This window comes from Ambystoma mexicanum, chromosome 10, assembly GCF_040938575.1.
Source record: "Ambystoma mexicanum isolate Mex_15411 chromosome 10, UKY_AmexF1_1, whole genome shotgun sequence".
Taxonomy (NCBI): domain Eukaryota; kingdom Metazoa; phylum Chordata; class Amphibia; order Caudata; family Ambystomatidae; genus Ambystoma; species Ambystoma mexicanum.
Window position 1 is genome coordinate 1,711,325,043 of NC_090932.1, and position 13,960 is coordinate 1,711,339,002.

Genomic DNA, 13,960 nt, shown 5'->3' on the forward strand with positions numbered 1-13,960 from the left:
GCGGGTGGGTGGGTGGGTGGGTGTCAAGAGAGCAGAGGGCGGGTGGGTGGGTGGGTGGGTGTCAAGAGAGCAGAGGGCGGGTGGGTGGGTGGGTGGGTGTCAAGAGAGCAGAGGGCGGGTGGGTGGGTGGGTGGGTGTCAAGAGAGCAGAGGGCGGGTGGGTGGGTGGGTGGGTGTCAAGAGAGCAGAGGGCGGGTGGGTGGGTGTCAAGAGAGCAGAGGGCGGGTGGGTGGGTGGGTGGGTGGAGGTCAAGAGAGCAGAGGGCGGGTGGGTGGGTGGGTGTCAAGAGAGCAGAGGGCGGGTGGGTGGGTGGGTGTCAAGAGAGCAGAGGGCGGGTGGGTGGGTGGGTGTCAAGAGAGCAGAGGGCGGGTGGGTGGGTGGGTGTCAAGAGAGCAGAGGGCGGGTGGGTGGGTGGGTGTCAAGAGAGCAGAGGGCGGGTGGGTGGGTGGGTGTCAAGAGAGCAGAGGGCGGGTGGGTGGGTGGGTGTCAAGAGAGCAGAGGGCGGGTGGGTGGGTGGGTGGGTGTCAAGAGAGCAGAGGGCGGGTGGGTGGGTGGGTGGGTGTCAAGAGAGCAGAGGGCGGGTGGGTGGGTGGGTGGGTGGGTGTCAAGAGAGCAGAGGGCGGGTGGGTGGGTGGGTGGGTGTCAAGAGAGCAGAGGGCGGGTGGGTGGGTGGGTGGGTGTCAAGAGAGCAGAGGGCGGGTGGGTGGGTGGGTGGGTGTCAAGAGAGCAGAGGGCGGGTGGGTGGGTGTCAAGAGAGCAGAGGGCGGGTGGGTGGGTGTCAAGAGAGCAGACGGTGGGTTTTGTCAAGAGAGCAGAGGGCGGTTGGGTGGGGGCCAAGAGAACGGATGGCGGATCGGGGTCAAGAGAGCGGAGGGCGGGTGTGGGTCAAGAGAGGAGAGCGGGTGTGGGTGAACAGAGCAGAGGGTGGGTGTGGTCAAGAGAGCGGAGGGTGGGTGGGTGTCAATTGAGCAGAGGGTGGGTGGGTGTCAAGAGAGCAGAGGGCGGGTGGGTGTCAAGAGAGCAGAGGGCGGGTAGGTGGTTGGGTGTCAAGAGAGCAGAGGGCGGGTGGGTGATTGTCAAGAGAGCAGAGGGCGGGTGGGGGTCAAGAGAGCGGATGGGGGTCCAGAGAGCGGTCAAGAGAGGAGAGCGGATGGGGGTCAAGAGAGCGGAGGGCAGGTGGGGGTCAAGAGAGGAGAGCGGGAGGGTGGGGTGGTAAAGAGAGAGGAGAGCGGATGGGGGTAAAGAGAGAGGAGGGCGGGTGGGTCGGTGTCAAGAGAGCAGAGGGCGGGGGGTTGGGGGGTGGGTGTCAAGAGAGCAGAGGGCAGGGGGGTGGTTGTCAAGAGAGCAGAGGGCGGGTGGGTGGGTGGTTGTCAAGAGAGCAGAGGGCGGGTGGGTGGGTGGTTGTCAAGAGAGCAGAGGGCGGGTGGGTGTCAAGAGAGCAGAGGGCGGGTGGGTGGGTGTCAAGAGAGCAGAGGGCAGGTGGGTGGGTGGCAAGAGAGCAGCAGCGGGTGGGTGGGGGTCAAGAGAGCGGATGGGGGTCCAGAGAGCAGTCAAGAGAGGAGAGCGGGTCGGGGTCAAGAGAGCAGAGGGCGGGTGGGGGTCAAGAGAGGAGAGCGGATGGGGGTAAAGAGAGAGGAGAGCGGGTGGGGGTAAAGAGAGAGGAGAGCGGGTGGGGGTAAAGAGAGAGGAGAGCGGGTGGGGGTAAAGAGAGAGGAGGGTGGTTGGTTGCTTGGGGGTCAAGAGAGCAGAAGGTGGTTGTTTGCTTGGGGGTCAAGAGAGAGGAGAGCAGGTGGGGGTCAAGAGAGAGGAAGGCGGGTGGGGGTAAAGAGAGGAGAGCGGGAGGGTGGGTGGGGGTAAAGAGAGAGGAGAGCGGGTGGGGGTAAAGAGAGCAGAGGGTGGGTGCGGGGGTCAAGAGAGCAGAGGGCGGGTGCGGGGTGGTGGTCAAGAGAGCGGTTGGTTGCTTGGGGGTCAAGAATGTCGGAGGGTGGGTGGGGGTCAAGAGAGCGGTGGGCGGGTAACAAGAGAGCAGAGGGTGGGTGGGTGGGGCCTTGCAGGACAGCCACCTTGCTGTGCGAGTGACAGCTTGGCTGTGCATGAATGGGAGAAACCTGCATAAAAGGCGAGGCTTCTTGAACTGAAGACAGAGTTGTTAGGGAGAATTCTCCAAATGTGCTAATTTCCCTTACCTTTTGAGACCCCCAGCAACTTTGCTGGATTTCTAAGATTTGATTTTTCACCTGGGAAGAGTGTGAGCCTTTTTTTTCCCACTCTTCCATGTATTTTGTGTGTTTTTTACTTTTGTGTTCTTTGGTAATGGAGTTTTTAAAACAAACTCCACGGCATCATCTTTTTCTGTGTGTCACACAGCACCTTCAGTGCAGTGGCACAGGGTGTCTTTCAGACTCCCCAAGGTTTAAATACCTTCCCTGGGACTGACTACTGTCTCCCAGAGTATGTACAGTTAAATTGGCTTTACTAGTCTTTTTAAATTTACTGACCCAGCGCACACTATCTTCCTATAGAGTGCTGGAGGGGTTGCCTGGCTTCCCCCGAGTCAAAACACTCCTGTAACAGTAAAATGTTACCCTTTCCTACTTTAAATGGCTTGTGGCAGTGGTTTAGAGCAACTACCGTGATTTTTCAAGACCGCTAACAACGGTAGCTAAAAATCGGGTCAGCCATGTTTTTCAATATGGCGCCCAAGACTTATCTGTAAAAACAGACTCTGGTCATCTTTTTTCACCATTTCTTTTAGGAAAGGTCCTTCTTGTGTTTGTCTCTGTGCTCCAAACCCGGCCTTTTGTTCGTTGGCCTTTGGTGGGCTTCAGTGCTGAAGCCCTCCTCTGGCACCAGGTTGTCTGGGGTGGACAGGATGTGAGGGAGGTGCCCGAAACTCCCTGTGCTTAGTCTCCTAGGAGACCTGAATCCACTCAGGCGTGATTGGCAGGCTGGCTGTCCGGCAAGGACAGCCACCCTGCTGTGTGAGAGGCAGCCAGGCTGGAATGAATGGGGGAAAACTGTTTAAAAGCAGGTCTCTGGGACTTGGAAAGCAGAGTCGACCACTGGAATGAAAGAATCGAAGAGGAGAGGAAGGAAGAGGACTGCTGCAACTCCTGGACGTCCGGTGAAGCCCTGCTGCAAGTCTGAATTGCCTCAAACTCGGATGACAGAGAAGCCCTTCAAGGTTAACTTCTTCCCTGGAGTTTGGGGGTGCTTTCCAAGTCCCAGAGACCTGCTTTTCAACAGTTTTCCCCCATTCATTCCAGCCTGGCTGTCACTCACACAGCAGGGTGTCTGTCCTTGCCGGACAGTCAGCCAGCCAATCACACCAGAGTGCATTCAGGTCTCCTAGGAGACTAAGCACAGGGAGTTTCGGCCACCTAACTCACATCCTGTCCACCCAGACACTCAGGCGCCAGAGGAGGGCTTCAGCACTGAAGCTCGCCAAAGGCCAACGGACAAAGGGACCAAACCTGATTTGGCGCGCAGAGACAAACACAAGAAGGACTTTTCCTAAAAGAAATGGCGAAAAAAGATGACCGGAGTCTGTTTTTACAGATGGTCTGGGGCGCCATATTGAAAAACATGGCTGACCCGATTTTTAGCTACCGTCGTTAGCGGTCGGGAAAAATCACAGTGGTTGATCTAAACCATTGCCACCAGCCATTTAAAGTATGAAAAGGTAACATTTTACTATTACGTGAGTGTTTTGACTCGGGGGGGAAGCTAAACAACCCCTCCAGCACTCTATAGGAAGATAATGGGCCTCATTACGACCCTGGCACTAAGGGATTACCGGTACCGGTAAGGCTACCGTAACCGGTAATCCCTTAGCGCCTGATTACGAGATCCCTTTGGGGGTTCCCATCTTAACGGCTGGTTTTACCAGCCGTTAAGGAATGGGCCCGCAAAGGGACCTTGGTGCTAATTACGGTACCGCAATTTGCGGTACCGTAATTACCGCCTTCCCCATTCCCATTATGCCCTATGGGGCAAAAATGGGAATGGGGAAGGGCCATGGTGAAATGGGGAAGTACCGCCCCGCCAACCTTGGAATGGGGTGGTACTTCCCCATTTCACCATGGCGGACTCGTTACAATACCGGCAGCAACCATGGTGCTAATAGCGCCATGGTTTAGCGCCGGTGTTGTAATGAGGGCCAGTGTGTGCTGGGTCAGTAAATTTAAACAGACTAGTAAAGCCAATTTAACTTTACACTCTCTGGGAGACGGTAGTCAGTCCCAGAGAAGGTATTTAAACCTTGGGGAGTCTGAAAGACACCCCTGTGCCACTGCACTGAAGGTGCTGTGTGACAAACAGAAAAAGATGATGCCACTGGAGTTGTTTTAAAACTCCATAACCAAAGAACACACACAAAATACATGGAAGAGTGGGGAAAAAGGCTCACACTCGTCCCAGGTAAAAAAAATCAAATCCTAGAAATCCAGCAAAGTTGCTCGGGGTCTCAAAGGTAAGGGAAATTAGCACATTTTGAGAATCCTCCCTAACAGTATGCAAGCCCCTATACAAGAAAAGGGAGAGCGGCTCAACCCTGCAATGTTCCATCTGTAGAGAGACAGTATTTAAGTCCCTATACAAGAAAAGGGAGAGCAGCTGAACCCTGCGAACTATCATCTGATAGCGAGAGGGTATACAAGCCCCTATACAAGAAAAGGGAGAGCGGCTCAACCCTGCAATGTTCCATCTGTAGAGAGACAGTATATAAGTCCCTATACAAGAAAAGGGAGAGCAGCTAAACCCTGCAATGTACCATCTGATAGCAAGAGTGTATACAAGCCCCTATACAAGAAAAGGGAGAGCAGCCGAACCCTGCAAACTACCATCTAATAGCGAGAGAGAATACAAGTCCCTATACAAGAAAAAGGAGAGCGGCTCAACCCTGCAAACTACCATATGATAGCGAGAGTATTCAAATCCCTATACAAGAAAAGGTAGAGCAGCTAAACCCTGCAATGTACCATCTGTAGAGAGACAGTATATAAATCCCTATACAAGAGAAGGGAGAGCAGCTGAACCCTGCGAACTACCATCTAATAGCGAGAGAGTATACAAGTCCCTATACAAGAAAAGGGAGAGCGGCTGAACCCTGCGAACTATCATCTGATAGCAAGAGAGTATACAAGGCCCTATACAATAAAAGGGAGAGCGGCTGGACCCTGCAAACTACCATCTAATAGCGAGAGAGTATACAAGTCCCTATACAAGAAAAGGGAGAGCGGCTGAACCCTGCGAACTATCATCTGATAGCAAGAGAGTATACAAGCCCCTATACAATAAAAGGGAGAGCGGCTGAACCCTGCAAACTACCATCTAATAGCGAAAGAGTATACAAGTCCCTATACAAGAAAAGGGAGAGCGGCTGAACCCTGCAAACTAACATATGATAGCGAGAGTATTTTTTTAAAAAAAAATGTATTTGTTTGGCTGATAAACAACCTTTCAAATATTTTTATAGAAAATACTTACACATGATCATAAACAAATACAAACATTTACATAAGTGTCAGAATGTAACATAAAAAAATGTTAATTTGATAGATGTCCTAACAGAATTTCTCAACATACTTTCTCAAAATTAATCATCCATAGAATTTCATTCTCATGCTAAAAAAATAAGAGGAAAAGAAAACACATCTTTTGCAGACATACATCAACTATGTGATATTTTTTTTGCCCACGTGCTAATACAATTGATCATCGACCATTGACAAAACAGGAGTCTAAATATTGTATTATAGCAATCCTAATTGTCGTGTTTTGACTAGTAAAGATTGCAAACCAGATTTCGTCTTGGGACATTGGGGTGTACATGGATAAAAGGTTATAGAAATGAATTTTCCTTTTCAACGTCAAGGCTGGACAAACGACAATTAGGTGCTGCAGTGTCTCAACACATTCTTTATCTTGACAAAAGCCACAGTGACTCAACTCATATGGAAGAATTACCCTTCTTGCCAAAACTTCCACAGTTGGTAATAGGTTGAGTCTGAATCGCATATACCGTTGCCTGATATATGGTGATGGGAACTTTAACAAGTAATCTGCCATTACCCTGACTTTTTTTTGACCCAAACAATCGGCTATCGAAATCTTTGTAGATGCAACATTTAGCTCTATTACAGATCCAGTCATGTTGTAGTAATTTTAGTTTGGCTCGAGTTGGATTCGTTAGTAAAAGTTCTATTGACATACATGCCTCTGATAACACATCCAGCAAATTATGTTTCCATTTAAGTGGAAACACCTGCTCCGAATTGACTAGATAGTGAGCAAGAGCACTTAGAATGTTGTTTTCCGCAAGACCCAACAAGCATTTACGAAAGAGGTTACACATTTTCCATGAAAGTTGTGAGTGTAATGATATCAACCCCAGTTCGAAACGTATGATGGGTAAAGTGGTGCACGATGGTAGGTTCAACACAGATTTCCAAAAACGACCTTCATATAGGTCCCAGATGTTAGATTTCAATGGTAGCTTAGTCTCTGCCCCATAAAACAGAATCAGCACTACTTTAGCTTGATAAAACATCATAACGTGTTTGCATGAAAATTTGCCGTATTTGAATGACAGAATGTTTGCTTGAGATTTTAAAGTTTGTAATTTCAAGTTCAATGATGAAACATATGGGACGTCAGACAAAGAGTTATACATCATTCACCCTAAGTATTTAAATTTGCTGACACTAGACAGCGCCACATTCTGCAAGTGCCAGTTATAACTTTTTTGCAATAAAGACTTTGTTCGATGGCATGTGACAATTTGTGTCTTTTCCAGATTGATAAGAAGATTGTTTTCTATTGAGTATGTAGATAAAATGTTCAATAGATTCTGCAGGCCACTCGGTGTTTGAGATAACAAAATTAGGTCATCTGCATATAACATCCAAGCGATCTGTTGAGCACCCAATTTTGGCGCATCACTGATGATGTTTAAGAATCGTTCACCTAAATCAAGGATAAACAGATTGAACAAAGAGGACGCCAGAATGCAACCTTGCTTAAGCCCTCGCTCAGTTGAGATATTTGCAGATAGCAATCCTTCAAACGTAAGCCTGATTTGAAGTGTTGTGTTGGTATGTAATTGTCTGACGATAGAAACTAAGGAAAGCGGACAACCGTATTAAGTCATTTTTTTTATACAACAGCTCACGATCAACAGAGTCGAAGGCCACCCGGAAGTCAACGAATGCAAGATACAATGGCTGATTCCGGGTGGCAAATTGTAATTTTAACATGTTAAGTGTCATTATATTTGGAGCTGTTCCCAATCCCGAGACAAAGCCTGTTTGGAATGGGTCTCGTTTCCCTTGAGCATTTGCCCACTTATTTAGGTCCCTAAGAACAATTCGATTGAAAATCTTTCCAAGGGCATCCAAAAGGGCAATAGGCCTATAATTAGCCAGATTGGATCTGTCACCCTTTTTATGTATTGGGAGAGTATTCAAATCCCTATACAAGAAAAGGTAGAGCGGCTAAACCCTGCAATGTACCATTTGATAGAGAGACAGTATATAAGTCCCTATACAAGAAAAGGGAGAGCAGCTCAACCCTGCAAACTATCATCCGCTAGCGAGAGAGTAGACAATCCCCTATACGAGAAAAGGGAGAGCGGCCGAACAAAGCAAACTGCCAAGAGATAGCGAGAGAGTAGACAAGGCCCTATATAAGGAAAGGGAGAGCGGCTGGAACATGTGTAGGGGAGGGCAGGTCGATAAGACCCCCCCCTCGCACACATCTCCCACCTTGGAGGAGACTTGTGACTCGTCGGCGGCCCCCCCTGTCCCAGGGCCCAGGTGACGGGGCCGCTGCAGACCGACACATAAGGCTGCTCGCCTAGAATGACGTGGCAAGGATAGACTCCATTTTACACTGAACCGACTCCATTTTGTAAACGGCACTCTGATTCCCCGCAGTTAGAACAACTCGCATACACATGAAACTGCAGCCTGACCCTTACTTGACCGTGCCACCCTTCCCCAGCCTCCATCCCTTGGTAAATCTTCCACAGGCCCGTTCTCACGAGAAACTAGACACGAACAACAACAAAATAGACACTGTAACTCTTTAACCTTCCGCAGCACATCATTGTCCCAGCCGTCACCAGGCAGGGTGAGCAAGAAACGAAAACCAGCTCAGTCCTGTATGACCTGACCCTGTACCCTGCCCAGAGAAAATATATGGCATCTCCCTCGTAGATAGGCCCCCAGACCTCCTATGCTGTGATATAAATATATATATATATACTCCTGTAACCTGTGCATTGTCGACTAACGTTTGCTGCTAAAATGGAGATGTGTGGACCAAGAGTATTGTGCGATCGCTTTTGATTAGAAAGTGCTTGATTCGATGTTCATTTGAAATGTACAAGAAACTTATGAAACCTCTTACACCCATTAGGATATGCTACATCTCGGCCTCTTGGCACACACGCCAGCCTAATGCTACCTCATGTTCGTATGTTGACTGCCAATATGTAAATTTGTGTAACATGATATAACTCTCAAACATATAATCTCATTATTGTAGAAATGTATGCATAAGTAGTATATGATCCCCGTGTTGGTATTCTTCCCCCACCCCAGCCATGGTACACGGGCAAGCGCGGAGACAGGCCCCGAGCTACAAGGCCATCTTTCCCTTCCCCCGCCCAGGCCCTCCAGGGATAGCTGGTGCTTGAACAGTGCAGCCAGGCCTCCCCTCCCTTTCTCACTGGACCCGATCCAGACATTCACCTCCCCCATGACAAGAGGCTGCCACTGCCGGTTTTATGAGTAATGAGCCACCTGGTCCTAAATCCCACCAACTACAGAGCACCAGCCCCAGGCACCCCACCACCCATTGGCATCTCCGCTAACCCCAGAGTAATGGCCTAAGATGAAGGGGGCGCCTGCCCTTGTACCAATAGATTGTAAATACCTTCCCTCTCTACAGCACCATGGCAGGGCAATAAGATAACCCCTCCTGCCTCCTGCATCCCTGCCCCATGAGTGAACCTGTGGGGCCATCTTATTTTCAAGGTACCATTGCGGCAGATAAGCACCAGCCCTCACTGTGTATATATCAACCCCATTGTCTCTTCTTCAAACAAGGTCGTAATACCCCCATAAGTCATAAGATAGTTGATAACAACAGGATGGTGTGGATGAATGAAAGTGTGTAAGCCACAAGGGCAAATTGTTAGACAAGGCACCAATCATCACTACAAGACAGAGCCAGCCCAGCGCTCCACCCTGATGAGCCCAGCTGACCATCCACCCCTCGTGGCACTGCACAGACGTCAGCCAATCCCGGAGCTGTAAACCTATATGTTATATAGTAGCTAGTCGACGCCACCCAATCCCTGAAATTATGTGCCCCCTATAGCGTGAGTCATGTATGACGTAGTTTTGTAATAAGTAGGACTGTCTTTGCTATTGTCAGACAGAGCGCTCTCGGAGTTTGCAGAGTTCTTTGCATGCCCTATTTTGACTTAAATAAAAACCCTTTACTATCACCCGCACTTGTCTTGGTCTCATTTCCTTCTGGGGTGTGTCCTTCACTGCCTCTCCTTTTGGGGGGTGGGTGCACTTTGGGGACCCTTGCCTTCACATGCAATCTACCATCTGATAGCGAGAGAGTAGACAAGCCCCTATACGAGAAAAGGGAGAGTGGCTGGACCATGCAATGTACCATCTGGAAGTACTTTTGGACATTTCCAGCAAGATTATTGCATATATTTTAATTGCTAAATTAAATCAAGAGGAAAGAGAATAAGTATTGCTCCAGTGTCATGTTGGATTTAAAAAGGGTTTATCCAAATATACTAACATTATGATTCTGAGATTTTTAGCAAACAGAACTGGGCTTTCAGAGTTTTTAGGTCTGCATTCGATAGGGCACCTTTGGGTTAAAATGGTAGCAAAACATTAAGGGACCTGCTACTATCATAAAAATGAGGGTGCGTTTGGATTTAGAGGAAATGTGGACTGGGAATCTTGAGATGGACTCAGGGGGTGTCCTAGGGCTCCTGTTATTTAATATTTACCTGGCGGACTGGAGGCTACACAGCGTCTCCACCACAGCTGGGATCACTCCTTGCGCTGCCGGGTGATGTAGTGGGTTTAGTACTAATGGACTAGACCCAGAGCCGCCTACAGTGGCGGCAGAATACGGGGTCTACTTATAGTGCTGACAATGAAAGGAAATACATGTACACAAAACAAAAATGATGCTGTTCCATAATAAAGATCAGGTCCTGCTAGTTCCAGGTGGAGAATTGGAAAAGAGCACTTCCAAGTAGTAGATGAACATATGTAGCTGGGAATATTTATCAACAACAACAAGATATTCAAGCAGTTACGCTGGTAAATGATAAATAAGCTGCACCCATCTATGGGTGCAATAAATGGGTTCCAGGCCCCTTAAATGTGAGGGTTCTTCATTGACCCAAGAGATGGCTCCTATGGGCAGGAAGTGGCAACAGATGAGCGCCCAGAGGCAGGAAAGTGTGAGCAGGAGCAGCCAGAGGGGAGGGGGGGTGGGGAAGAGAGCGCAGGAGCAGCCAGAGGGGGGTGCGGGGGGGGAGAGAGCAGGAGCAGCCAGATGGGAGGGGAGAGCAGGAGCAGCAGGGGGGGTGGGAGAGCAAGAGCAGGAGCAGCCAGAGGGGGGGTGGGAGAGGGGGAGAGAGAGCAGGAGCAGACAGGGGGGGGGAGTGGAGAGAGAGCTCAGGAGCAGCCAGAGGGGGGTGGGGGGGTGGGAGAGGGGAGAGAGCGCAGGAGCAGCTAGAGGGGGGGAGAGATACAGCGCAGGAGCAGCCAGGGGGTGGGGGGAAGAGAGAAAGAGAGCGCAGGAGCAGCCAGGGGGAGCGTGGGGGCAGGCGGAGAGCAGGAGCAGCCAGGGGGGGGAAGAGAGAGGGAGCGCAGGAGCAGCCAGAGGGGGGGAGAGAGAGAGAGAGAGAGCGCAGGAGCAGCCAGGGTGGGCGTGGGGGCAGGCGGAGAGCAGGAGCAGCCAGAGGTGGGGGGGGAAGAGAGAGAGAGCGCAGGAGCAGCCAGAGGTGGGGGGAGAGCAGGAGCAGCGGGGGGGGTGGGAGAGCAAGAGCAGGAGCAGCCAGAGGGGGGGTGGGAGAGGGGGAGAGAGCAGGAGCAGACAGGGGGGGAGAGCGGAGAGAGAGCTCAGGAGCAGCCAGAGGGGGGTGGGGGGGTGGGAGAGGGGAGAGAGCGCAGGAGCAGCTAGAGGGGGAGGAGAGAGATAGAGCGCAGGAGCAGCCAGGGGGGTTGGGGGGAAGAGAGAGAGCGCAGGAGCAGCCAGGGGGTGTGGGGGAAGAGAGAGAGAGCGCGCAGGAGCAGCCGGGGGGGGGAGAGAGAGCGCGCAGGAGCAGCCAGGGGGGGCGTGGCGGCAGCAGCAGGCAGGCGGAGAGCAGGAGCGGCCAGAGGGGGGGGGGAGAGAGAGGGAGCGCAGGAGCAGCCAGGGGGGGGAGAGAGAGAGAGCGCAGGAGCAGCCAGAGGGGGGGAAAGAGAGAGAGCGCAGGAGCAGCCAGAGGGGGGGAAAGAGAGAGAGCGCAGGAGCAGCCAGAGGGGGGGAAAGAGAGAGAGCGCAGGAGCAGCCAGAGGGGGGGAAAGAGAGAGAGCGCAGGAGCAGCCAGAGGGGGGGAAAGAGAGAGAGCGCAGGAGCAGCCAGAGGGGGGGAAAGAGAGAGAGCGCAGGAGCAGCCAGAGGGGGGGGGAGAGAGAGAGAGCGCAGGAGCAGCAAGAGGGGGGGAGAGAGAGAAAGAGCGCAGGAGCAGCCAGAGGGGGGGGAGAGAGAGCACAGGAACAGCCAGAGGGGGGGGAGAGAGAGCGCAGGAGCAGCAAGAGGGGGGGGGAAGAGAGAGAGAGTGCAGTAGCAGCCAGGGGGGGGGGGGAGAGAGCGCAGGAGCAGCCAGGGGGGAGAGAGAGCGCAGGAGCAGCCAGAGGGGGGGGGGAGTGGGAGAGGGGCGAGAGAGCGCAGTAGCAGCCAGAGGGGGGGAGAGACAGAGCAGGAGCAGCCAGAGGGGGGGAGGACAGAGAGAGCAGGAGCCGCCAGAGGGCGGGGGAGACAGAGAGCAGGAGCAGCCAGAGGGGGGGCGTGGGAGAGAGAGAGCACAGGAGCAGCCAAGGGGGTGGGGGGTGGGGGAGAGAGAGCGCAGGAGCAGCCGGGGGGCGGGAGAGAGAGCGCAGGAGCAGCCAGGGGGGGTGGGAGAGGGGAGAGAGAGCGCAGGAGCAGCCAAGAGGGGGTGGGAGAGGGGAGAGCGCAGGAGCAGCCAGGGGTGGGGAGAGAGAGCGCACAGGAGCAGCCGGGAGGGGGGAGGGGGCACAGGAGCGGCCAGGAGTGGCGGCTGGGGGGGGGCAGGAGCGGCCGGGAGAGCAGGCGTGGCCAGGGAGGGGGCAGGAGCGGCCAGGGGGGCAGTCGTGGCCAGAGGGGAGCAGGCGTTGTCGGGTAGGGGGCAGGAGCGGCCAGGGGGGGTTCAGGAGTGGCCAGGGGGGGGCAGGAGTGCCAGGGGAAATCAGGCACGGCCAGGGGAGAGCAGGAGTGCCCGGGGCAGGGTCAGGATTTGCATGGGGTGGCAGGAGTGGCAGGGGGGAGCAGGCGTGGCAGGGAGGAGCAGGCGTGGCCAGGGAGGAGCAGGGGCGGCGGGGGGGGCAGCAGGAGTGGGGGGGCAGGAGTGGCCAGGGGGGAGCAGGAGTGTGAACATATGAGCAAGAGCCATGTGGGGCAGACACCCTCTGTCCTAAACCTCGGGGAACGGGAAGGGGACATATTAGCCCAGACCTAAGAATAAACGCTAGAACGGGGAATAATTAAACGTCACACCTCCGACTCACAGAGAAGGAGAATCCGGGCCTCTGACCCCCCGCAGGACAAGGGCGCGACACGAGGCAGAGCCTCCAGTGCGAATGCTCAGAAGCTGACACTTCGCACTGCGCATGCGCCTACCCTATGAGAGGCCGTCTCCCCACTCTGCGTATGCGCCTAGTCTGCGCATACTCCTAGCCCGAGAGAAGGCTCCACTCTGCGCATGCTCCTAGCCCAAGAGAGGGCACCACTCCACTCTGCGCATGCTCCTAGCCCAGGAGAGGGCACCACTCCACTCTGCGCATGCTCCTAGCCCAGGAGAGGGCATGACTCCACTGTGCGCATATGCGCATGCTCCTAGACTAGAGAGGACGCCCTCCACTCTGCGCATGCTGCTAGACTACGAGACCCGTCCTCCACTCTACGCATGCGCTTGCTTTCCTGCGCGCGCCGGTCCGTCAGTAATGACCAATCAGGACGCGTGATACACAGGGGTGCACTAGTGCGCACATTTAATGATGTCACTTTAATTGACATCACGTTTGACCCCCGCCCCCCCACCATCACAGGAGGTGGGAGCAAATGCTGCGGGGTTCCCTGCAATCAATAAAGCAATGGGAATAGGGGAGATCGGGGCGGGGGGGCGCAACTTTACACCTTAGTTCCCAGGAGGCTTCAGACGTGGACGCGCATCCACAGCACTTCGCGCTTTGCCTGGTTCCGCGCAGCGTCCTTTGCGCACTTGTGTCCCCCCCCCATTTCCACGTTTATGATAACACACGCACACACACACATGTGCATGCTTGCAACACGTAACTAACCCTAGTACCAGCCTGTAAGGCTGTTCTGCACACAGGGAACTGACCTGTTAGATTAGAAGCATCAAGGCTCTGTGCAGCAGGAGCCCTGCACCCCCATATTCTGCATCTGTATTTACATCATCAAAAGGGAAATTACAGAACTCAACGTTACAAGGGCCCTCATTACGACCCTGGCGGAAATCGTGGCGCAATATGCACCATGGAGCACGGCGGAAAGCTGCCGATAGCGCCATGGGGGTTGGCGGATTTACCGCCCCATTCCGACCTTGGCGGGGCGGTAAATCCCCATTCCCCATTTTACCCTTCCCCATTCCCATTTTTGCCCCATAGG

General features: G+C 53.1%; 1 protein-coding gene across 2 annotated transcripts in view; it reads right to left on the reverse strand.

Annotated features, from left to right (window-relative positions):
- LOC138492754 (zinc finger protein 850-like) overlaps nt 1-12,926 on the reverse strand; it is a 70,654-nt gene extending 57,728 nt beyond the window's left edge. Inside the window, exon 1 of one of the 2 annotated variants that reach the window (XM_069620134.1) lies at nt 12,838-12,926. The gene's annotated coding sequence lies outside the window, so the exon portion shown is untranslated. Of the gene's footprint in view, nt 1-12,826 lie in introns of both variants that reach the window. The other variant, XM_069620135.1, reaches the window with a different exon arrangement.
- Between the last annotated feature and the right edge of the window lie 1,034 nt (nt 12,927-13,960).